General features: G+C 34.4%; 1 long non-coding RNA gene across 2 annotated transcripts; it reads left to right on the forward strand.

Annotated features, from left to right (window-relative positions):
* The first annotated feature begins 3843 nt into the window (after positions 1–3843).
* On the forward strand, positions 3844–27837 carry LOC129882856 (uncharacterized). 2 transcript variants are annotated; one of them, XR_008765837.1, is made up of 4 exons: positions 3844–4177; positions 6187–6450; positions 13992–14160; positions 27123–27837. It is a non-coding gene; the product is annotated as an uncharacterized LOC129882856 (long non-coding RNA). The 2 variants fall into 2 exon arrangements; XR_008765836.1 differs by lacking the exon at positions 13992–14160.

Consider the following 27837-nt stretch of genomic DNA (forward strand, 5'->3'; position numbering starts at 1 on the left):
GCCACTATAGCGCCTGCAGGGTCTTGGAATCATTTTTTTTAGATTTTTCTTAAGGAAGGACATTTCTGACTTTTCCCCACCTTTCCAAGTATAACCCTAGCCATTTTGGCACAAGAAAATTAGTTCCCTCATAATATCCAAGGAGGTTTTCCTCTCATTCACCTTAGGAGACTTGAGAGAAGAGACTACAAAGGAGAAGAAGAGTTGGGATTCAAGATCTTCAAGTCATGTCTTTGATTTTCATGAGATGATCTTCATTCTAGGTATGTAAGGCTACTCACAATGTTGGATTGATTTATCCACGTGCCCTACATCTTCATTGATTCGAGTTGAGTTGAGTTTTGAGGTTCCGTGAGTTGAGTTCTTGAGTTATCTATAATTTCTATTGAGTTTTATATATAAATTCATATGTATTAATGATGTTCTTGAGTTGAGTTTTGTTGAGAATATGGATTCATGTATTCATTCACATGAAACAGCCACCCTACCTTTTAAGGTGGGGGTTAGGTCTGCGTACACTCTACCCTCCCCAGACCCCACATGGTGGGATTATAATAGATTTGTTGTTGTTGTTGTTATTCACATGAAACCAAGATGAGATTTTATTTTTGACATAATTTGTCTTGAAGTTGAGATTGATGGTTTTCATAGATAAATAAAAATATTGCTTTCAAAGTGAGATGATGTATTTTTTTATGAGTTTGATGAAATTGAACATAGAGTTAAATGAGGATTTTGGAGAAAGATGTTTGATGATGATGTAAATGATGTCTATTTTTTAAAAAGGGTCAAATGATTGTTGAAGAGGTAATGTTGATGATGATGCTTGAGATGGAGTGGATTGTAGTCTAATGTGACTACATGATATAATTTGCATAATTCAATTTGATTGGAGTCTAATGAGGATTTTGAGTATAAATGATTGTTTGAGAAGGAGTCTTAAAAATGATTTGTGAACGTTTTTGTATAAATTATTTATGTACTATTTTGAGTTTAAAGAATGATTATCTTCATCTTTGATTTAGAAAGAGTTTAAGCATGACTTGAGTTTGAAAAGTCTTTTAATTACTATTTTGAGCATGAGTATAAAAGAGTTGAGCATTATTTCATTAAAACATCTATTTTGAGATTGATTTGAGGAGTTAAAAACTATGTTTTAAATGCATTCATTGAGTTGAGATTGTAATAAATTTAAAGAGAAGAGTTTGATAATTAAGATGAGTTGATTTTGAAAGAAGGTCCAATGAAACTAGATTGATTGAGTTTGAAAAGAGTCCAATGAGACTAGATTGATTGAGTTTGAAAAGAGTCCAATGAGACTAAATGAGTTGATTTTGAACTAAGTCCAAAAGAGACTAAATAAGTATTTTGAGTATTTTATTCATCTGGTAGATATGAGCATATTGAGTCTTGGTAGGATTATCGAGCACCGAATTGGGTAAGAGTGTAGTCCCTACTTGAATCTCATGAACTACGTAGCCAACGTAAGAGAGGATTGAACCGTTAAAGTCGGATGTTTCCCTATTTCATTGTCCTGAATAGTAAATCTTCAACTTACATATGTCCAACAATACCTCTAACTTTTAGATTTAACGGTAGCTCACCCTCAATCATAATAGAAAGAAATGTCATAGTAAGTGTCTAAAGATCTCAACATATCATAAGCTAGAAAGATAAAGGAGTATTGTTCCCGGAACATGGGAACTCACCAAAAGTAGTCTTCAAATGAAATCTCAACTAGCCACGTGGAAGAGAACGAGGAGGAGCACCTCTCCCTACATGGTGATATCATGTAGGCAAAAGAGTATGCGTTAGTACTTTGAATGTACTAAGTATGTAAGCATGCATGAACATTGAGGAAACATTAAAATATTTATGTAATATGAAACATAATGCAATGCATACATAATCAATCATATATATATCCTTTAAAACATTCATTTTGTGGAAAAATGACCATAACCGACATTTAAGACCATGCGAGCTATTACATGGAATCCAACATACCCCCTACGTTGGCCGGAAAGACTACTTGCCGGGTAGAACTCCGTCAACTTCATTCATTTTTTAACTTTAACTTTAAGGGCTTTCATGGATCCATTAGGCTAAGCCTACAAGGGCTCCTATGTTGGCACATAGTTAATGAGACAAGGGGTTGCTACTAGGATTTACTTACCGAATTCACCTCAATGCCCCATTCGGTGCTAAGTCAATCCCACGGAATAGTTTAATACTTCAAAATAGTCATAGTATATAGCTTGAAAATTCAAAATATCACATTCGGTGGAATAACTCATTAAAAGCTTTAATGATTCAAATATGCACGAATTGTCCTTATAGCATAAAAAATCCATCATTCATAGCATTTCATTATTCTTTTATTTCATAAGACTCCCTCTTGATCATAGACATTGCATTCATAAATATTTATTTGGAGTCAAAGCTTTCAAGTCAAACTTCATTGAAAACATAGTAAAACTAGGTGGGTGCAAATCACTTCAACTTTCAAACATGAATGTAAATGAAATTATACATAAATAATTTGAAATCCATTAATTACAAATCATGCTTTAAATAACCCACCATGAATTTCAAGAACCTTTAAAGAGATAAATGGAGAAATTACTTGCAAACCATCAATTCATACATATAAAATTATTTTGCATCAAGATAGATCAATAATCATTAGTTTAACCATGATTCATGTTATTAAGTAGAAATAAGAATTACCCATAAAAAAGTCTTATTTGAAATCAAGAGATTTAGTTGAAAGAATTTTAGACTAAATGGGTGGAAGAACCCATGGATAAACACCTATATAACTTAGAGTAAAAACATAAGGAAAATAAACATAATTTATCATATAATCAAAATACTTTAGGCATGAGAGTGAAATGAATACTCTCATTGAAACCTTACATACCTGGAATCCGAAGCGTTACTCAGAATCGAAGGACTTAATAAACAGTCTTGAATCCTAACATTTTCTCCTCGCAGGAGCATTTTGTGTACTACCCGGAGTATATGAATAACCGTAATAGTATTTCTATACTTCTAAGAACTAAAACTATATTTTGAGAATGTGTAAATGAGTGTATAGAGAGAAGAGTTGCTTGAGAAAGCTTGATGAACAAAATGATGAAATAAGGTGGGTATTTATAGGTGTGAAGGAGAGACCTAACAATAATAAAAATAATTATAAAGAAAAATCTAAAAATTTAACGAAAGATTGTGATGTCATGGGTGATGTCAAATAGAGGACTATTGATGTCATGGGTTATGTCAAATGGATCTATATCTTTCCATGGCTGGTGAGATGAACTTTCTTTTAACGGAATACCCTCTTTTCGGAGCTGCGTTTGAAAAAGATAGCTTCCTCATTAGGATTTGATGTCTAATATGAATTGTTACTCTAGAAGTATAATTTCATATCGTTCAAGAATAAATCGATTTGGAGCATCTTACAGTGAGATATGAGTTTTCTTCTACAAATATTTTATTTCGTCACAACACCATGTCTTGCAACAATTAATTTATTTGACCTACTTAACCTCCAAAACTTAAAATATGATCTCACAAAATTTGTAGGTAATGATGTTCGGGTTATTTAGAAATTTGAATTACCTAATTTGGACTATCCTATTAAAAGTTATGCCCAAAATACAGAAGCGATATCATTTTTCATCGAGAATTGGAACATCATATACAATGTTTTTAGGAGGTGTTATAAAAAATAATTCATATAAATTGAGATAGAAGGAGTAGTCATTTTACACTTCCTAAATAACTATTGTCATATTTTTTAATATAATATTTTTGTTTTAATAAACTTTGCAACATCTCATAATTTATTTGAAAGATCCTCTCTCTACCAACACAGTTTTTCTTTTTACCATTTTCAGAAAAGTTCCAAGCTCTTTTGTTCTTAAACCAGAGCATTGCCTCTCCATTTTTGGGTGAGAACATACGTCTCTCTCACTCCAAGCTCTCTTTCTTCTCTGATTTGACCTGCAAATCTGTCCAGAGAGCCTCAATGTTCAGTTTTGAAACTCAAAATCCCGCCCAAATTTGAACCCAAGCAAACCCTAATTCGGACAAGCTTTTGGCCACCGCTCATCCGAGTTAGTGAGTAGATCTGATGCCGAGATTGACGCCCTAGTTCGCTGCACTTCAAAAGGTCAGTTTGATCAAAAAATTAATCTCCGCTTTATGTTTTCTTAACTGTTGAAGCATGATACATTAGTTGGTATATGAGAAAGAATTAGGTGCTCGATTTTTTTTTTCTCCGAAATCATGTTGTTAGGATAGTTATTAAATTGTGTTTCGTGCTTTATTATGCATCCCGGAAATGATGCAATGTTTTCATTTTTTTTAAACAAATAAAATTCAGCATGTTTTCTGTCTAATTGTTTGAGAAGTTATTCTGTATTTGTTGGTTTGTTAGAATTGGTATAGTCATTAGGATTTGTAATTCATGTGTATATTTAATGTTCCCATTTGAGTATGAAGAATTTCTTATCATGAAAACATACAATTTTTTTCCTTTGATATATTGTGTTTGCTGTTCTTATACTAGTAATAAGTTTGAAATATTTAGAATCATGTGTAGATTTCTTTACTCAAACCAGCAACCTTGGAGTAGAATCTACTCTATTGGTGTTTTGGTAAATGCAATTGAAATGCTTATTATTTAAGTCAACTAAGTATTATAAACTGTGAAGTCGTTAGCTATTTGATGAAGCTTAGATTTGGATCGACTTTTTGTTATATCGTAGAAGGTTTTTCCACAAGAAGTCCCACTTTGATACTCGATTTCGCCGCTAGATTTGGAATTTGTGTCTACTGTACATTCACTTTTTCTCGAAAACATCCGAACATAGAAAGAGAGGGGAGAAGAAAGAATGACATCTACTTTTTTTAGCCAGCAGTATGGTTAATTTCGTAACGAAAATGAGTATCTCAATAAGATTTGTTTAAGAAAACTCTTTGGCCTTTTGGCCCAAAATTTGAAGCAATAAGTTATTGATTTTCAAAGCTTAAATTTCTCAAGACCAAGACCCACGTGATTTTAACAAAAATCAATCTCTTTTATAAAAGTTTCTTTAAGTGTCGCTTTAGTTAATTTACATAGTTGTTCATCATGCTATTACTTATTTTATAACTTAGCTTTCTTTTAGAACTTATAAAATAGTTTAAACATTTTTTCCATCTAATCATGTCTTGTATTTTATTAACCCAAGTTTGACCGATAACCATTTTTAGCATATGTTAAAAGATGCTTAACATTTTTCCTTTAGGATAACAAGAATCCTTACCTAAAATTACATAAGTAGACCAAACTAGAGTTTATTTTGGCATTACTTTAGTTAAATATTTACGTGTCCTAATTTACCTTTTGAAATAATTAGGTAGTGACTCCTTAAGTTAATTAATATGGGAATCATCAATATGTTGTACTCTAATTTGATTCATGTTAAAATGGGGTATAACAACAGATTTGGAGGGTTCTGCTTCTGCGAGTACTTCTCCGCAGCCGTGAGTCTGCAGTGACTAATTGATGGCGCACTTGTGTGTTTGTGGATGCAGTGGAAGTCTGCTTTGGCAAAGTCAGTTGGCATAAGTGACTTCCTCTGTTGTGGCACTTCTCCCACTTCGATTAGTCTGCAGGAGCGATGGATTTTACGCTCAATCTCACTTTTCTAAACATGATTTTGGGAGCTTAGGAGCACCGTTTAAGGCTAAATCAAGGGATTTTGCTGTATCTCTTCAAGGGGTAAGATTCTACCCCTTAATTTATGTATTCCCGTTAAACTATCATTAAATTAGTGATTTAATTGTGTTTCGGAATAGGGATTTGCTGTATCTCTTCAAGGGGTAAGATTCTACCCCTTAATTTATGTATTCCCGTTAAACTATCATTAAATTAGTGATTTAATTCTACCCCATATCTTGTAAGTCATGCATCTTCTTGACGTTGTTATTAATACCACTTTATCAAAAAAGTGTAAGGAAATATTTATATCCATTGTAAGTACTTTGTATGGACCCCACACATCCATGTGTGCAAGTTCAAAAGGGAAAGTAGATGTGGTGGTGCTAGTAGGAAAGAAAATCTAGTTTGTTTGGCTAGTGGGTAGACAGAACAATTACAAGCAAATGAATTTTGAAAAAGACATTTTATTGTAGGAACTTTCTGCAAGACAGAAAAGGGTGCATGACCAAGTATTGATGTCACACGATACTGAGAAACTTAGATTTGGGACCAGCAACATGTGTAGTAGGATTGAGGATGTAGAATCCATCCCTGAGGCTACCAATCCCCTTCACCATGCCATTGGTCAAAAACAGGAAGTTGGATCAAGCAGGTTAGAGTTGGAGGCTTCATTCTGCTGTGACCACTCACCAGTGTTCAGATTAGCACTATGTGTTGCAGCTGAGGGATTCTCATAGGTATTTTTTCTATTTTTGAATTTGAACCTTGGTGATAACCTACTAGCTTGTAGCATGACTCCCTTTGGTGCCCTTTCATCTTACAGTAATCACAGCACAAATGAGTACTAGGATATTTCCTTGGCTTCATGTTGGAATTAGAGGCATTTGCAGAGACGAGAGTACTACTCTCATGCTTAACTGGTCCACTACCTAGAATCCCAGTTTTGACTCCATAGCCACTACTCTTCCTTTGGCTCTCCTGTATAATCATGGAGTAAGCCTGGTCGAGGCTTGGCGTAGGGTCTAACATCAAAATGTGACTCCTCTGAGGTGCATATGTATCATTTAATTCCATCAGAAATTTCATCAATTTTTGTTGATTAAGAAACTGGACAAAAAGTCTAGCCTTATCACAGTTTCAACCTGGAGCCACAATCGGCTAAAACTCATCCCACAAATCATTAAATTTCGAAAAATAGATGAGATTATTTGAGCTAAACATCTGATCTCTCTGTTCATGTGGTATATCTTTACTGCATTGACCTTATCAAAACTATCCTTTTGGGCGTTCCATACCTTTTAGGCGTTGGATGAATAAACAATTCCCCTTCTCAGTTCCTGGGTAACTGAGCTCTTAATCCTTGATTGAACAATTGCATTACACCTTTCCCCCTGGTGTAATTGAAACACATCTGTCTCACAGTTCTCTTCTTTGCAAGTTTCGTCAATAAAACTTATCTTGTTAATTTATTTTGGTACACAACTTATATTTTGAATCACGAATGGACCTCAAAATCAATATTGACTCAAAACTATTTTGGTATTCGTTAAACATAAAAAAGATTTATAAGTTACAAGAAACATATATTGAGATAAAAAATGGCATAAATTCCAACAATGCAATATGTGATAAGATTTTACCACTTTTTTGTTCGATTTTTCGATTTCCATATTATTAAAGTTAAAAACTGAAACCCAACTGAAAAAAATGTAGTTCATTTTTTTCTTTAAATTCAATACGATTATTTTAAGAGTAGAGTTAGGTAGGTTGTTGTATTAGATTTTTAGAGGCAGTTTGTTGTGGTAAACAACTGCCATTAGATAAATTAGTAGAGTAGATAACTTAGTTAGTTAGCTATATAGTTCATCTTGTATGTATATTTATAGAAAACATCAAATGGAGGAGATTAAATGTTTTCTCTATGAAGATCTAAGTCTTCCCCTTCCACGATTGTCACTTTGATCTTTAGAATGTTGAAGATTATTGAAGATATCATGGTATCAGAGCTTGTGTAGATGATCGGAGGCCAATGTTTCTTACTCTGTCTTTGATTCTCTTTTTTTGATTATTTCAATTAATCATATTTAGGGTTGGATCATCCTAGAACAATCGATTTACGTTTCGCTAGAAATCTTCTGAGTTTTGAGATTCGTGCCAATGGCTATTGGGGATAACAATGTTAGCTAAAGCTCTGGGAATGGAGTAAATGCAACTCCGGTGAATGATCAACAACATATATGTCCCTAATGTTGGTGTTATTCCAGCAAGTATAGCTGACAGAGTGGAAGGTAGTAGGAAGTCTTCTAGAGTCTGCAAACCTCCAGTTGGTTGCAAGACTACATCACCAAGGATAAAGGCAATACCAATTATATTACCCTATATCCTCTGTTGAAGTGTGTGACCATCTCATCTAAAAGCTTAATCTATTAGAGAGATCACACTTTTAATTATTTAATTGTATTCTCAACACACTCCCTCACACGTGGGCCTGATTCTTTTTCATGGGCTAAGCACGTGGAAATTATTTTTGATATGGATGACGGTGAGATTTGATCTCAGGACCTCTGCCTGCTCTGATACCCTATTGAAGTGTATAACCATCTCATCTAAAAGCTTAAGATATTAAAGAAAACACACTTTTAATTATTTAATTATATTCTCAACATCCTCTTTCATAAGCTATGTTATGTACATGCTACTTTTGGATCAACTTTAGCCTTTTTTCCAGCATCCCTGAGCCCTCTTCATATCATGAAGCAAGTGAAGGATAAAGAGTAGGTTGAAGCATCAGAAGACAATCATACAAGGATTCTAGTAGATCTTCAACCCGGTAAGGTTCTCACTAGGTGGTATATGTCCATGCATGTCCAAGGGGTACAATCAGCATAAAGGGTTAGACTACACTGAGACTTTCTCCTAGGTGATCACGATGGTCACAACCAGGTCTGGTATTGCTTAGTAATTGCTAAGCATTGCACTTCTTCCAAATGGATGTGCACAATGACTTCTTATAGGGTGATTTAGTTGATAAGGTGTTATCCTTCAGGGCTTTGCTACTCAGGCTGGGAGACAGAAGGTGTATAGATTACATAATTCATTGTATCAATTTAAGCAGGACCCTACATAGTGGAATAAAATACCCATAGATGCTCTTTTATAGCCTGGCTTATCTCATAGCCATTTTTACTATTCACTTTTACCAAGCAGGTTCAACATGATATTGTTGTAGTGTTGGTTTGTGTTGATGATATGATTATTACTAGAAGCAAGGTGGCTTTGCTTGTTTAGACAAAGAAAGATTTGAAGCTCATATTCAAGATGAAAGGCTTGGGTAAGCTTAAATTTTCCTTTGCAAAGAGTTTGCCAGGTCCAGGAAGGGTATGGTAATAGCCAGAGGAAGTCTTTCCTTGATCTCATAGCTGAAATAGGGCATGGTGGTTCCAAGCATGCTGGCGCTCTCTTGTATGCTAAAGTGAAACTAATTTCTATTAAGTAGAACTCTTTCATCCGCATGGACTCCTCACACTTTGGAGATAGAGTGCTTGAGGATATAGGGAAGTATCAGAGGCTGGTGGGTATATTATTGTACCTCACCAAGACAAGAGTGGATATTGCATTTGTGGTACATGTTTAGGTTCGTTTCTGCATAAATCCACACACACTCACATGGAGGCTACTTTGAGAGTTGTTAGGTATATCAAAGGTGTGCATGGACTTGGCCTTCGAATTTCATCTAGGCTTTCACATACAACCACACTGGAAGCTTTCTGTGATTCAAACATTTCCTTCCGACCGAGAGATCTATAATAGGATACTTGGTGAATTTTAGAGGGACCTTAATATCATGGAAGTCTAAGAAGCAGGAAACAATTGCAAGAAGCTCAGCTGAAGGCTGAAGCAGACTTCAAAAGCATGGCCTCTGTAGTTGCTGAGATAACCTAGGTGACAAGATTGTTTAAAGAGCTTGGAATTAGTTGTCCATTGCTTATACATCGCCATTGTGATAGTAAGGAAACAATACAGATTTGTGAACATGACAAGTTCTACCGATGAATTTAAAATCTTGTTGATTTGTTAGAATTTTTGGTTGTCGTGAATATGTTTCTACAAATTTACTAGTAAATGAGATCAAAATTTAAACGGCGACACAGAAAGATGCTATGCATGCAAATCACCCGACCATTTGAAATCAACTTGACTTGATCGGATCTACAAAATAATAAAAATTTAAAATTGTAGAATAATACAATTATATTATTGTTATTTATTTATAAACAAAACTAATTGCAAAAGTTGAAAAACAGTATAAAATATATTTGAATCAAACCAAACTAGATTATCAAAATCTTAAGAGTCAAAAACTGAGACAGATAAGCACACATTGGCAGTTGTATGATGCTATATATATGTATACATAGAAAAAGAAAACATAAAACCCTAAGTAAACACAAGTCCAATGAATCCTTACTCAAGAAAAACCACCAACTTTGGAGATGATGAGATCGCTTGCATCCTCTCAAAACTCCCGGTTGAATCTCTTCTACGCTTCAAGAGTGTGCACAAATCATGGTGTTCAATCATCAATGACCCCAATTTCATCAAGTTGCAAATCGATGAATCGTCCTCTGATATTAATCGTCAAAAAATCCTCTTAATTTCATCGAAAATAACTCCATCTCCTTGTTTGGAATATAACATGTTCACGTTCAACATCGGTTCAATAAATGCATCATCAATGAGTGTGAATTCTCAAGTTGTTTCTCTCCATCTACCAAACTTTCTTATGTCCCGAGATATTTCATATCCATTGGTGAGTTCTTGTAACGGCTTGTTATGTATGGTGTATAGCTTCAAAATATTTCTATGGAATCCAGCTATTCAAAAATATAAAATTGTTGAAAAGCCTAATTCCTACGTGTTGAAGCATGCTGAATGTTACGAATCAACGCTATATGGTTTTGTGTATGATTCTGTTAGTGATGATTATAAGATAATTGCTACATTTGTGATTAGTGCAAAGAATAGCCATCACATTATTGGAATATACTCTGTGAAGAACGAGTTTTGGAAAAAGATTGACTCTATTCCGACTGGTTATCGCTTGTTTGACCAAAATCCAGTTTCATTAAATGGTATGGTTAACATGATGGCAACTAGATCGGTTGAAGGAACTGGTGGTAGTGAATTTAATAGGTTTGCCATTATTTCTTTGATTGTGGCTGATGAGAAATTTGTTGCAACACCCATCCCATCGCAATATTGTGGAAGTCATATGAAGATGTCTAATTTTGCAAATCGTCTCTATCTTTCTGTGTTTGTTGAGATGGATTTCTTGGTGTGTTCGTGGAAGAAAGAAGGAGAATGGTGGACATGGACTAATGTCATGAAAATTCCTACACTAGGCTCAATCATTGGCCTTGGGAATCACAATTGCTACATAGATGATATCATCTGCTTGAAAGAAAATGAGAAGATCTGGTGGAGGAAAATGGATGGTGGTTTTCTAGAATATGATGTGCGAAAAAAAGAAGTGAATGAGTTTACCTTGAATCAAATTTCACCTGCTACAGATTTATCCATCTTGTTCGCGGAAAGTTTAGCTTCCTTGAGAATTCCGTGGGACTAGAAGTTTGTTGGAAGTTTAGATTCCTTGAAAATTTGGTGGAGCTAGAACATTTGAATTTCAAACTTTGTTTTGTCGTATTTTATGATAAGTTTTTGTGTGATTAATGATGAGACTCTTATTGTCTCTGATGCTTAGATTGTTGTGTTACTCATAGTGGTTTGTTAAAGTTATTATACATTTGACATTAGCTTCTTCAGTTTTGGAATGTTTATGATGTATTTTCTGAAAATATGTTAATTTCTTGTAATGTTGTGATTTTTCATGGTAGTCGTATACTTTTATTCCTTAAACTATACCTGAAAGTGTTTCTTACACTGTACAACTCTAGATTTTTAACATTTAAGCTAATTTATTGATTTAATTAGAAAGACATTCGAATGGCTATTGGCCATTATAAATTGGAAATCAGCCTCTCAATATCAATATTGATGGAAGGAGAAAAAAGTTGCAGTAGTGGGGATCGATTATAATAAGTTGTGGATGGCTTGGAGTCACACAAGAAAGAAGGATTCATATATATATATATATAGAGAGAGAGAGAGAGGTACCTAACATTGCTTCTTAATTGGATGATAAGGAAGATTTTTAACATGACACCGGAACGTTAATAGGCAGATTATCCGCAAAGGAAAATTCTAGATATGATGTATTTATGTATAAATTCTTAAGAGGGGATGTACAATGGAGAAACTTCATGAATTAATATTACAACCTTGGATCAAGAGGATATAGTTTTACGTACCTTGAAAGAATTCATGGGAAAATTGTGAATTTGCTTTAGATAAGCAAAGACATATATATTTACTAGCTATACAAGGATCTTTTTATTTTTTCAATTGGATTTATATCATAATGTACAGAATCTTCATCAGGATGTTGTGGGGACTTTTAGAATGAACAAAGCAGGAATGACATTTTAGGAAATTCTTTGATGTTGCTAGTTGTGGAATCATACGAACGCAAAATCCTACCTATGTTCATTCATTATATCTATTCTAACAATCATCTTCCCATCCAAGTCTTCTCAATCAAAACTCTTCGTGAAAGTTATACAATACAAAGAGTATGGTCTTATTTTGCCAAATTCATTAGGTCTAAGATCTGCAAGCTGTGGAAAAAAGATGTGCAGACAAGTAATGTTTGGTCACTACATTTATTCCTAGAATCAAATATATATATATATATATATATATATATATATATATATATATATATATATATATATATATATATATATATATATATATGAAAAGTCTTTAACCTTGAATCAACTTAATTCATTTGTATAACTTGTTGTTAATCATTTTAAACCTCAATTGTATAGTATTCTAGTTAAATGGGTCGGAATAGACTCCTTTCGTCTTACTTCAAGAATACTGATGGAAGCTCTATGTGGAAGGGGAAGTATACTGTTTTTAGGGGGTTATAATCAAGGAATGTAGATGGATAAATGGTCCTGGTATACTTTGAATATATTTGTAATTTACTGCATGCAGTAATAAAATGGAAAAAATTCGGGTTTTGGACTTTGTATAACTAGAGTTATTTCCTCATTTGGGAATAGATAATGTTATATTTTCTATGGTGATCATAATTCTTTTTGAAAATTGCAACCTTAAATCAAGACAATATAATTTTACCTTGAAAAAGTTCATAGGAAAACTTTGAATTATTGCTTTTGAGAAGCAAACATTATTATATATTTTACTAGTTATTAGTATTAATAAGCGAGAATAGCAGCTCTTTGTCGTCCTCATAAGGGCATTTAGGTAATATTAAAATCTTGTTATTGGCCGTGTTGACCAATACTATTAGCATCTATATTCTATCGTAATTATGGAATATAATTAATGTTACGCCATGAAGTAGAGAATTTTGTCACATTGCTTCAGATATTGGGAACTTTTGGTGGATGCACTGATTCTACTGACAGACTCAAGTGGAAACTAAACAATAAAAGGCCTTCTTAGTAAAGTCAGTGTATTGGCAGTTGAATCAAAGAGGTCTTGTAATGAGAAGTGGCCTTAGAAACAAGTCTGGAAAGTAAATATCCCTATGAAAGTGTCATTCTTTGTTTGGTTGGTGATTAGGAAAGCTTGCCTAACTCAAGATAAGCTATAAAGAATAGGTCTTCAAATTTGTTCAAGATGTCTTTTGTGTGAACAGGAGGGTGAAAATAATGAACACTTATTCCTACACTGCAGGACAACTATAAATCTCTAGCACGTCTTCTTTTTTATATTTTGGGAATAGCCTGGGTAATACCTAGTTCTACTCTGGCACTGTTGAACAATTGGTGGAGTATTGGGAATAGAGGTGGGGAGGAGGACTTGTGGAAGATCATTCCTGCTTGCATTTGGTGGACAGAGTGGAAAGAAAGGAATGGTAGATATTTTGAAGGCACTGGTAGTTCTATCGAGAAAATTAGGATGAATTGTCTTAGCTTGTTCCTTCTTTGGTGTGAACAAAATATGTAGGGGGAAGTAGGAGAGTTAGTATATTGAATTGGCAATGTATAATTGTATAGGGTTCTGGGTACGGGTTTAAGCACTCTTTCGATGCTTGTAAAGTTTCCAACTTAGCACATGTAACTTGTCTCAACAAAAAGCTTTTATAACTTCACTTTTCACTTGAATTTTGCCTAACTTGCAGTGCAAATCAAGGGAAAACCTGGAATTGGAACAATGTTTGATGACTAAAAATTTCGAAGCAGTGATTATAACAAGCAAGATGATCAAATGGAGCAGACCAATTGGTAATACTTGGAAACTCAATACAAATGGGAGCTACATGAGATATCAAAACAAGGCTGGAGCGGGAGGTATTATTATAAATAGAATTGGGAACATGATTATGGCATTCTAATATCCCACTCAATTCTGCACTAACAACTATAGTGAAGGCAAAACAGGCTTAATTAGTATATCATGGTGCCTTCATAAAAAATTTGAAGTCGTGGAAGTCTAATTGGACTCTCTTTTAGTGGTTGAATTGATCAATGGAATTATTAAACTTGTTAGGAAATTAAGATTTCTCTATACACTCCTAGATTGTAGATATTTTTGTAATAGGCAAGACTTTTGAGTTAAAATGAGTGGTGGTTAGTGAGCCACGTATGTGCATAGTACATAGTGTGAGATATTTTGCTTGTTATGTGGTTATGTAAGGAGCTTATGTAATAAAACATCTAAAAAAAAATAGAACTCAAAATCTTCAACTTTTTTCTCCTCCCTCTTAAGATTACTGTAGCAATTTACAGCTGCCATTTTCTATTCTTGCACTTTGTATCGTTGAAGTTCTTTCTTCCTTTTCTTTGTAACAAAACCACCAAGGAGAATCCAAATAATAATTGAAGAGATCATATCTAAGGTTGTTCAAAGGAGATTGGTGATGTCAAAACTGATGTTGATGTTGCTGCCTCAGGGTATGGTATTATTGACTTGAAGGATTCGGATGATGATGGCTAAGAGTAGGGGGATGCTGATTCGGACTACAATCCAAATGCGTAAATAGCAGTTTGGATGGTTGTTGAATTTCTGTTGTGTGTGCCAGTAATGCTATTTTGGGTACTTTTATCTATTTTTTGACGAAATTAGGCCTTTGCCTTCTATTTAAACATAACTATAGAATGCTGGTGTGACATCTGTGAGGAGAGGATTAGTACAAGAGATAAATTGGGAATTTGAAAGGGAAGATGTGTTCTTGGAAGACAACAAATTGTTTTGTTTCAAGATTATAAAATTTTGTACCCTTTTTGTGTGAGGGATACACTACGAATGAATTTAGGAGAAAATTTATCATTGTAATTTGGTCTAGTGGCATAGCAAAGGCATCCTAATGTTTTCATGTGGTCAAGTCTTGGAAGGTGACAATGAAATAATTCATGAGATTTGCCATTAAGAGTGGCACTTGGTAGTCTGTTGAGAATATAGTGGTTGTTAAGAAGCAGTCACCCTAAAATTTCAATGGTATATGAGCTTAGAATATCAAGGCCTTGCTAATTTTAAGGAGGTGTTTGTGTTTCCTCTCCGCAACACCATTTTGTTGTGGAATGTGGACTCAACTGCTTTGATGAATGATATTTTTGGATGTGAAAAGTTTAAGATAAACAGTTTTAAAGAATTCAGAACCATTGTCTAATCAGAAAGCTTAATGCTAGCAGATAATTGAGTTTCTACTAGTTGAAGAGAATGCATTAAGTCAACATACACATCAGAATTTATTATTAACAAGAAGTCCATGTCATTCTTGAGTAATCATCAGCAAGAGTACAGAAAAGAGTCTCAACAGTTAGGTTTTCATAAAATTTAAGATTCTCATGATGGGGAAGAGTCTCAACAGTTGGGTTCTCATAGAATTCATGATTCTCAATAATTCGGTATACTTGGAATTCCACCGCTGATTATGAGCCCTGCAATTGCATCTGATTCTGATCAATTCTTCTATTGCATGCAATGACCTCCTCTCTTCCTTGGTATGAAGATAATGTTCATAACCAGCAGGTAGTCCAAACCTCATCAGTTATTTCCACTAAATGGACTAAATTGGTCATGGTTAAGGTTGGAAATTTTTGGTGTTGATGCCGCCAGTTTTGAGCATGAACTGTTGGATGTGATCTTAAGAATGGATCAAAGGAACAGGCGCAACAGCAACAACAAAGGGTTTCCTTGGAAGGTGACTCAAAGTCATTATAGAAGAAAGGGGGTGAAAGAGTTAAAAAGGTTATCCTTAGGTTTAATTCAGGATGTAGAACCAGCAAGGTTGAGGGGTAGGTGCCACAAAACACAGACACAATGAAATTAAAATATTTAAGCTGGAATGTGAGGGGTTTGAATGGCAGTAGAAAAGGAGTACAATTTGTTGACAACATTCAAGTAGGTTTTGATAATGACAATTGATACAAGTCAAAAACACAGAAATAAGGAAAGCTGGCACAATAGGACTCGTATAAGGAAACGTAATAAAACTAAAGTTGTACTTTCCTTGTAAGTCTCAACTAGGTCTTCAGAAACCAATGCTATAAAAGGAAAAGGTTGCACAAAGGATTCTTTGGCTTTTTGCAAATCTAATATCAGAATTTCTCAAAGCAAAAGGCGAGGCAGCAGACCAAATGAATTTGGCAAAATAAGACCATACTCTTTGTATTGTATAACCTTTCAAGAAGAGTTTCTGATTGAGAAAAGTTGGATGTGAAGATGACAGTTAGAACAAAGATAATGAATAAACATATGTAGGACTTTGTAGTGCATATGATTCCACAACTAGCAACATCGAAGAATTTCCTAAAATGTCTTTCCTACTTTCTTCATTTTAAAAGTCTCCTCAACATTCTAGCAAAGATTCAGTACATTATGATATAAAGGGAATAAAGCATTGATTTCCACCACAAGTTTCGACATAGTATGTCCCCTCTACCTCTTAAGCATTTATGCATAACATATTGTCTCTAAAGTTTCCCTTTGCGAATAATCTGTAGATTAACATCTGGTCTCATGTTAAAAACCTTCCTAATCAATTCAATTAAGAAGCAATGTTAGGTACCTCCACACATATATTATTGACATCCTTCTTTCTTATTTTAACCCAGGCAATCCACAACTTATTATAATTGATCCCCACCACTCCAACTTTTTTCTCCTTCTATCAATATTAATCTTAGGGGGCTTTATTCCAACTTATAATGTCAATAGCCAGTCAAATATCTTTCTAATTAATTTTAAAAATTAGCTGAAAAGTGAACAATCCAGATTTGTATAGTGTTAAAAACATTTAAAATTATAATACTAGGAATAAAAAGTATAGACCTAACATGAAAAATCACAATATTTCAAGAAAATAACATATTTTAAAAAAATATAACATAACCATTTAAAAATGGAAGGAGCTAATGTCAAATGTATAATAACTTTAACAACCGTCAGGAAATCTGTTTCATAACAATCTAAGCATCAGAGACAATAAGAGTCTCATCATTAATCACACAAAAACTTATCATAAAATACGACAAAACAAAGTTTGAAATTCAAATGTTCTAGCTCCACCAAATTTTCAAGGAATCTAAACTTCCAACAAACTTCTAGTCCCACGGAATTCTCAAGGAAGCTAAACTTTCCGCGAACAAGATGGATAAATCTGTAGCAGGTGAAATTTGATTCAAGGTAAACTCATTCACTTCTTTTTTTCGCACATCATATTCTAGAAAACCACCATCCATTTTCCTCCACCAGATCTTCTCATTTTCTTTCAAGCAGATGATATCATCTATGTAGCAATTGTGATTCCCAAGGCCAATGATTGAGCCTAGTGTAGGAATTTTCATGACATTAGTCCATGTCCACCATTCTCCTTCTTTCTTCCACGAACACACCAAGAAATCCATCTCAACAAACACAGAAAGATAGAGACGATTTGCAAAATTAGACATCTTCATATGACTTCCACAATATTGCGATGGGATGGGTGTTGCAACAAATTTCTCATCAGCCACAATCAAAGAAATAATGGCAAACCTATTAAATTCACTACCACCAGTTCCTTCAACCGATCTAGTTGCCATCATGTTAACCATACCATTTAATGAAACTGGATTTTGGTCAAACAAGCGATAACCAGTCGGAATAGAGTCAATCTTTTTCCAAAACTCGTTCTTCACAGAGTATATTCCAATAATGTGATGGCTATTCTTTGCACTAATCACAAATGTAGCAATTATCTTATAATCATCACTAACAGAATCATACACAAAACCATATAGCGTTGATTCGTAACATTCAGCATGCTTCAACACGTAGGAATTAGGCTTTTCAACAATTTTATATTTTTGAATAGCTGGATTCCATAGAAATATTTTGAAGCTATACACCATACATAACAAGCCGTTACAAGAACTCACCAATGGATATGAAATATCTCGGGACATAAGAAAGTTTGGTAGATGGAGAGAAACAACTTGAGAATTCACACTCATTGATGATGCATTTATTGAACCGATGTTGAACGTGAACATGTTATATTCCAAACAAGGAGATGGAGTTATTTTCGATGAAATTAAGAGGATTTTTTGACGATTAATATCAGAGGACGATTCATCGATTTGCAACTTGATGAAATTGGGGTCATTGATGATTGAACACCATGATTTGTGCACACTCTTGAAGCGTAGAAGAGATTCAACCGGGAGTTTTGAGAGGATGCAAGCGATCTCATCATCTCCAAAGTTGGTGGTTTTTCTTGAGTAAGGATTCATTGGACTTGTGTTTACTTAGGGTTTTATGTTTTCTTTTTCTATGTATACATATATATAGCATCATACAACTGCCAATGTGTGCTTATCTGTCTCAGTTTTTGACTCTTAAGATTTTGATAATCTAGTTTGGTTTGATTCAAATATATTTTATACTGTTTTTCAACTTTTGCAATTAGTTTTGTTTATAAATAAATAACAATAATATAATTGTATTATTCTACAATTTTAAATTTTTATTATTTTGTAGATCCGATCAAGTCAAGTTGATTTCAAATGGTCGGGTGATTTGCATGCATAGCATCTTTCTGTGTCGCCGTTTAAATTTTGATCTCATTTACTAGTAAATTTGTAGAAACATATTCACGACAACCAAAAATTCTAACAAATCAACAAGATTTTAAATTCATCGGTAGAACTTGTCATGTTCACAAATCTGTATTGTTTCCTTACTATCACAATGGCGATGTATAAGCAATGGACAACTAATTCCAAGCTCTTTAAACAATCCAGTCACCTAGGTTATCTCAGCAACTACCTAGGCCATGCTTCTGAATTATGTTTTAGCTGCTCTCATTAATTATCTCCTACTTCTTAAACCTCCAAGCTATTAAGGCCCCTCCAAAACCAAGTATCCTATTATAGATCTCCCGGTCTGAAGGCAGCCACCCTTGTTTGAATCACAGAAAGCTTCCAGCCTGGTTCTCACTGCCCTGATGCAATCAGCAGGCCAAGTCTTGGTACACATTTTGATATACCTAACAACTCTCACAACAGCTTCCATGTGAGAGTGTTTGGGTTTGTCATAAACTGACTTAGAACATGTACCATAAATGCAATATTCACTCTTGTCATGATGACGTACAACAATCTCCCTACCAACCTCAGATATTTCCCTATATTCTCTAACATTGCATCTCCAAAGGGTGAGCAGAGTCCTTTTGGATAAAGGAGTATACTTAACAGAAGTCAGTTTCACATTGGCATCCAAGGGAGCACTAGCAGGATTGGAACCACCAATCCCCATTTTAACTATGAGCTCAAGGGAAGACTTCCTTTGGCTATCATGCTGGATTTGGAAAACTCTGTACCAAGGAAATTTTTTAGTTCAACCAAGTAGTTCATCTTGAACCTGAGCTTCAAAGATACTAATATGAAACTGATTTCTGTTAAGTATAATCCTTCATCTACAAGGACTCTGCATGCAATTCTAGAGGATATAGGAAAGTATCTGAGGTTGGTGGGGATATTGTTGTATGTCACCATGACAAGAGTGGATATTGCATTTATGGTACAGGTTCTAAGTCAGTTTATGCACAAACCTAAACACTCTCACATGGAAACTGCTTTGAGAGTCTTAGTATATCAATGGTGTACTTAGACTTGGCCTGTTGATTGCATCTTGGAAGTGAGAACCACACTCGACGCTTTCTGTGATTCAGACTAGGGTGGCTTCCTTCAGACTGGGAGATCTATATCTTGGAAGTTTAAGAAGTAGGAGACAGCAGCTAAAGCAGAATTGCGAAGCATGGCCTATGTAGTTGCTGAGATAACCTCGGTTACTGGATTATTTAAAGTGCTTGGAGTTAGTCTTCCACTGCCTATACATCGCCATAGTGATAATAAGGCAGAAATACAGATTTGTGAACACGACAATGAATTTAAAATCTTGTTGATTTTTCAGGATTTCTTGTTGTAGTGAACTTGTTTCTGCAGAATTACTTGTAAATGAGATCAAAATTTAAACAATGACATTGAAAGATGCTATTCATACAAATCAACCGACCATTTCAATTCAACTAGACTTGATCGGATCTACAAAATAATATGATTTTAAATTGTAGAATTATACAATCAACTATAATTATTTATTTATAAACAAAATTAATTATAAAAGTTGAAAAACAATATAGAATATACTTGAATCAAACCAGCTTATCAAAATCTTAGAGGTCAAAAATAAAGACAGACATGCACAAAGTGGCATCCATATGAGGCTATATATATGTATACATGGGGGGAAAAACTAAAACAGTAAGTAAACACAAGTCCAATGAATCTCCACTCGAGAAAACACAGACTTTGGAGATGATGAGATGACTTGCATCCTCTCAAAACTCCCTGTTGAATCTCTTCCACGCTTCAAGATTGTGCACAAATCATGGTGTTCAATCATCAATGACCCCAATTTCATCAAGTTGCATATCGATGAATCGTTGTCGGATATTAATCGTCAAAAAATCTTATTAATTTCGTCGAAAATAACTCCATCTTCTTGTTTGGAATATAACATGTTAGCGTTCAACATCCGTTCAATAAATGCATCATCAATGAGTGTGAACTCTCAAGTCGCTTCTCTCCAACCACCAAACTTTTTAATGTCCCGAGATATTTCATATCCATTGGTGAGTTCTTGTAATGGCCTGTTATGTATGGTCTATAGCTTCAAAATATTTATATGGAATCCAACTATTCAAAAATATAAAATTGTTCAAAATCCCGATCCTTATGTGTTGAAACATGTTAAACGTTATGAATCGGCGCTATATGGTTTCGTGTATGATTCTATTAGTGACGATTATAAGATAATCGCTATATTTGTGATTAATGCAAAGGATAGTCGTTTCATTGTTGGAATGTACTCTTGTGAACGATGAGTCTTGGAAAAAGATTGGCACAATTCCGGCTAGTTATTGCTTGTTCAACCAAAATCTAATTTCATTAGATGGAGCAGTTAACATGATGGAAACTAGATCAGTTCAAGAAAATGCTGATAGTTTATTTAATAAGTTTGCCATCATTTATTTTTTCATGGCTGAAGAAAAATTTGTTGTAACACCCATCCCATTGCAATATTGAGGGAGTCATATGAAATTGTCTAATTTTGCTAATCATCTCTATCTTTCCATGCTTGTTGAGATTGATTTCTTTGTGTGTTCGCGGGAGAAAGATGGAGAATGGGGGACATGGACTAATGTCACCAAAGTTCCTACATTAGGCTCATTCATTGGGCTTGGGAATCACAATTGGTACCTAGTTGATATAATTTGTTTGAAATAAAATGAGAAGATCTTGGGGAGGAAAACAAATGGAGGTTTTCTAGAATACATTGTGCAGAAAGAAGAAGTGAATGAGTTTACCTTGGATGAAATTTTGCCTTTACTGATTTATCCATCTTGTTCGCAGGAAGTTTAGCTTGCTTGAGAATTCCATGGGAGTAGAAGTTTGTGGAAACTTAAGCTTCCTTGAAATTTCATGGAACTAGAAAATTGACAATCAAAAATGTGTTTTGTTGCATTTTACTTTAAAATTTTGTGTGATTAATGATGAGACTCTTGTTGTCTCATATGCTTAGAATGTTGTGTTACTCATTGTGATTTGATTATACATTTGACATTAGCTCCTTCCGTTTTGGAATGGTTATGTTCTATTTTGTGAAAAGATGTTATTTTCTTGTAATGTTGTGATTTTTCATGTTAGGCGTATATTTTTATTCCTTAAATTATACCCGAAAATGTTTTTTTACATTGTACAGACCTAGATTTTTAACATTTCAGATAATTTAATTAGAAAGGCATTTGAATGGCTATTGACCATTATAAATTGGAATAAAGGCTCTTAAGATCAATATTGATTGAAGGAGAAAAAAGTTGCAGCAGTGGGGATCGATTATAAGAAGTTGTGGATTGCATGGATTCACTCAAGAAGTCAATCATATATATGTGGAGGTACCTAACATTGCTTCTTAATTGGATGATTAGGAAGATTTTTAACATGAGACCGAAATTTCAATAGACAGAATATTCGCAATGGAAAATTCTAGATATGATGTGTTTATGTATAAATGCTTGAGAGGGGATGCAGCATGGAGAAACGTCATGAATTAATATTACAACCTTGGATCAAGAAGATATAATTTTACCTTGAAAGAATTCGTGGGAGAATTGTGAATTTGCTTTAGATAAGCAAAGACATATATATGTACTAGCTATACAAGGATCTTTTTCTTTTCTCAATTGGATTTATAACATAATGTACAGAATCTTCGCCAGGATGTTGAGGGGACTTTTAGAATGAACAAAGAAGGAATGACATTTTAGGAAATTCTTCGATGTTGCTAGTTGTGGAATGATATGCGACGCAAAGTCCTGCCTATGTTTATTCATTATCTTTATTCTAACAATCATCTTCCCATTCAAGTCTTCTCAATCAAAAACTCTTCTTGAAAGGTTATACAATACAAAGAGTATGGTCTTATTTCGCCAAATTCATTAGGTCTAAGATGTGCGAGCTGTGAAAAAAAGAAGTGCAGACAAGTATTGTTTGGTCTCTACAATTATTCCTTAAATAATATATATATATATTGAAAGTCTTTAACCTTGAATCAACTTAATTAGAAAGTCATTTGTATAACTAGGTGTTGATCATTTTAAACCTCAATTGTGTAGTATTCTAGTTAAATGGATCGGAATAGATGTAACACCCTGGAATTTTTTTTCGCTAAGACTCGAACATTTCTTCACATGTGTGTAGACTCGAACCGTATGACTTGTAATTTTATATAGGAGTTAGGATCAATTCCTAAGTATTTGAAGGGTATTAGATATGGTTTAGGGTCATAAGAGATTTCTAACACCAAGCCGAGTCCAAAGAATTCCTTTCGGCTAAGTTTTCGAATGAGTTAGTATAAGGGTCAACTTTGAATGACCATATATCCTATAATATAATGAATTGGGTGGCCCATGAGCTATCAAATTAAAGGTCTTTGAGTCGTCTTTCCAACGCCACCAAGATTGCATTTTTTAGAGTTCGGAGTCAAAAGTTATGATCATTTTACTACAGACTATCACTGTAGGAACTTTAGGCCTGGCGCTCAAGTGGCGCCCGGCGCCACTATAGCGTCTGAAACCAGCCTCAGTAGTTTGGGTGCTGGCGCGGCGCGCCAGCTATAGCGCAGCAGGGTTTTTAGCCCATTTTTCAGATTTTTGATGAAGGGCAACTTGGACTTTTTCCCTAAACATATATACACTAACTTGGAACGTTTTGGGATCATTTTTTTAGTCTTTCACCTCACAAAAACCCTAATCTTCATCCCCTCTTCTCTTCCAAATTATCTCCAACAAAATCCTCTCAAAAGCTCAAGGATTCAAGCTTCCCATTGAAGACCCAACAACAAGGTTTCTTCAAAATCTACTCTAAGTTATGTAAGGTTAACCTAAAATATGGATTGAGTTCTTCCATATGCTCCATAGATGTGTTGGATGAAAATGGTGAAAAGCTTGAACCTTCTATGAAGATTTTCTTGAATTTTTTCTAAACTCTAGAATATTTTTATATACTAGTAATTGATTGATGATTTTCATGACTTGAATTGTTGAATGATTATCTTTCATATTTATTTCATAAACCGTAGCTACATATTGACTACAAATGAATTTTTGTCTATAAATTCGTATGTATTGATGGTGTTCTTGAGTTGAGTTTTGTTGAGAGTATAGATTCATGTATTCATTCACATGAACCCAAGATGAGATTTTTTTTGTCATAATTGTCTTAAGGTTGAGATTGATGATTTTTGTGTATGTGTATTAATTGGAATGAAAAGAATAAATTGGGATAGTTATGAATGTGAATGGCATAAAAAGAAACGAAACCTTGTTAGAGCTAGAATGTCATTTTTGTTTCTATAAATGGAATATAGAATTAAATAAGAATTTTGGAGCAAGATGTTTGATAATGATGTTAATGATGATGTTTGATGATGATGTGTATGGTGGTTATTTAACATGGGTAGAATGATTGATGAAGAGGTATGTTGATGATGATGTTTGAGGTGAAATGGATTTGAGTCTAATGTGACTGCATGATATGTGATTTGCATAATTTGATTTGATTGGAGTCATACGAGTATAAATTATTGTTTGAGAAAGGAGTTTTAAATAAATGATTTGTGAACATTTTTGTATAAACTATTTATACACTATTTTGAGTTTAAAGAATGATTATTTTCATCTTTGATTTAGAAAGAGTTTGAGCATGATTTTAGTTTGAAAAGTCTCTTAATGAGTATTTTGAGTATGAGTATTTGGAGTATAAACGAGTTGACAATTTTTACATTAAAACATCTATTTTGAGATTGTATCAATTTTAAAGAGAAGAGTTTGATGGTTTGAGATGAGTTGATTTGAAAGAAGGTCCAATGAGGCCAGATTTGATTGAGTTTTGAAAAGAGTTCAATGAGACTAAATGAGTTGATTTGAAAATAAGTCCAAAGAGACAAAATGAGTATTTTTTTGAGTATTTTACTCACTTGATAGATATGAGCATATTGAGTCTTGGGAGGAGTATCGAGCATCGAATTGGATATGAGTATAGTCCATACTTGAATCCCATGAACTACGTAGCCAACGTAGGAAGGGATTGTACCGTGTCGAATGTTTCCCTATTTCATTGTCCTGAAATGACAGGACTTGATTGATTGATGGATCCATGATTGGTTGATTCATTCATACCCTGGCAAAGTATGAACGGACGTGGCAACAACATCGGCTTGTTGTACTGTCACTTGCTCATATGGTGATGGTTGTCGGTTAGAAAAACTCCCAATTGAGTGGATTGTGCTTGATATGATTGGTTTGATTGTGATTGTATATGATTGAGTCGAATTGTAAAACATTGTTAAATTTTAATTTGCATATCTATTGAATTGAGTCCTTTGACTTGAGATGAGTTGATTGTATATGATTTGATTTGATTGGATGACATGTGATTGGATTGGATCGGGTTGCATATGATTGGATTGGATTAGATGATATGTGATTGAATTAGAGTTGACGGTATATGATTGGATTGGATCGGATTGTATATAATTGGATTTGACCGATTGTATATGATTGGATTGAATCGGATAATATATGATTGGATTGGATCGGATTGTATTTGATTGGATGGGAACGAATTGTATACGATTGGATTGAACCGGTATTGTTTCATTTTGCCATATTACATACTCGTACATTCCACGTACTGACATCCATTTGGACCTGCATCATTTCATGATGCAGAAACAGGTTTAAGAGATCATCAATAGGCGCACCATTGAGGATCTATTCACACTCAGCTTATTGGTGAGTCCTCCCCTACATTCGGAGGATACCACTTAAGTTATTCTTGCGTCGATTTAGTCTTTTCATTCTAATTTGAGGTAGCCATGAACCTGTTATTGACACCAATTAGATAGTAGTGATAGAGGCTTCATAGACTAGATAGTGATGGGTCGATTGAGTATTTTATTTCTTGAATTATTCTTGTCAAACTATTTAACGACATAGATTGGAGTTCGATTTGTTGGCCGATGGCCTTTATTATTTGAGTTCGAGTGATGATTTGAGTTGCCCACTAAGTTATTTCTTTATTTTAAACTTTCTGTTGATTGATTGATATGAATGGATGTGTGATTGGATCAAGTGGTTCGCTTGGGGACCAGCAATGGTCTTCGAGTGCCGGCAACGTCTAGGGTACCCTCCCGGGGCGTGACAATAGACTCTCTTCATCTTACTACAAGATCAATACTGATGGAAGCTCTATCTGGAAGGAGAAGTAAACTGTTCCTAGGGGGTTATAATCAAGGAATGCAGATGGATCAATGGTCCTGGCATACTTTGAATATATTTGTAATTTACTGAACGCAGTAGTAAAATTGCAAAAATTCAGGTTGTGGACTTTGTATAGCTAGAGTTATTTTCTCATTTGGGAATGGATAATGTTATATTTTCTGATATTGGGAACTTTGGTGGATGCACTGATTCCCAAACAGACTCGAGTGGAAACTAAACAGTAAAGGGTGGCTTCTTAAATAAATTAGTGTGTTGGCAGTTGAATCAAAGAGGTCATGTAAAGGAGAATTGGCCTTGGAAACAAGTCTGAAAAGTAAATATCCCTATAAAGATGTCATTCTTTGTCTGGTTGTTGATAGGAAAGCTTGCCTAACTCAACATAAGCTACAAAGAAGAGGTCTTCAGATTTGTTCAAGATGCCTTTTGTGTGAACCGGAGAGTGAAAACAATGAACACTTATTCCTACACTGCAGGACAATTATAAATTTGTGGCACATGTTCTTTTGTATTTTGGGAATAACTGGGTAATACCTAGTTCTACTTTGGCACTGTTGAACAATTGGTGGAGTATTGGAAATAGAGTTGGTGAGGAGGACTGGTAGAAGATTATTCATGCTTGCATTTGGACAGTGTGGAAAGAATGGAATAGTAGACATTTTGAAGGCACTAACAGATTGTCTTAGCCTGTTCTTTCTTTGGTGTAAACAGAATATGTGGGGGGAAGTAGGAGAGTTAGTATATTGAATTGGCAATGTATAATTGTATAGGGTTCTGGGGTGGGGTTTAAACACCTTTTGGATGCTTGTAAAGTTTCCAACTTAGCACATTTTTCTAGAATGGCTAAGTTTTTATTGAATAGAACTGTTGTCTCAAAAAAAAGGTTTAATGACCTCACTTTTCGCTTGACTTTTGCCTAACTTGCAGAGCAAATCAAGGGAAAAACCTGGAATGAAGCTCAAGCACATACACTACACCTGGAATTGGAACAAAGTATGTTTGACGGCTGAAAATTTCGAAACAATGATTATAACAAGCAAGATGATCAAATGGAGCAGACCAATTGGTAATACTTGGAAACTCAATACAGATGGGGAGCTACATTAGAAATCAAAACAAAGCTGGAGCGGGAGGTATTATTAGAAACAGAATTGAGAACGTGATTATGGCATTCTAATATCCCACTCAATTCTGCACTAACAACTATAGTGAAGGCAAAACAGACTTAATTAGTATATCATGGTTCCTTCATCCGCAATTTGAAGCCCTGGAAGTCTAATTGGACCCTCTTTTAGTGGTTGAACTGATCAATGGAATTATTAAATCATCATCGAGAATCCAAAGAATAATTGAAGAGATAGTATCTAAGGTTGTTCAAAGGAGATTGGTGATGTCGAAACTGTGGTTGATGTTGCTGCCTCAGAGTATGGTGTTATTGATTTGAAGGATTCGGATGATGATGCCTCAGTGTAGAATCTCTCCTCTCCGCAACACCATTTTGTTGTGGAGTGTGGACGCAACTGCTTTGATGAATGATAATTTTGGATGTAAAAACTGTAAGATAAACAGTGTTAAAAAATTCAGAACAGAGAATAGAGTTTCTACTAGTTGAAGAAAATGAATTAAGACAACATACACATCA

This window comes from Solanum dulcamara, chromosome 3 (genome assembly GCF_947179165.1).
Source record: "Solanum dulcamara chromosome 3, daSolDulc1.2, whole genome shotgun sequence".
Lineage (NCBI taxonomy): Eukaryota > Viridiplantae > Streptophyta > Magnoliopsida > Solanales > Solanaceae > Solanum > Solanum dulcamara.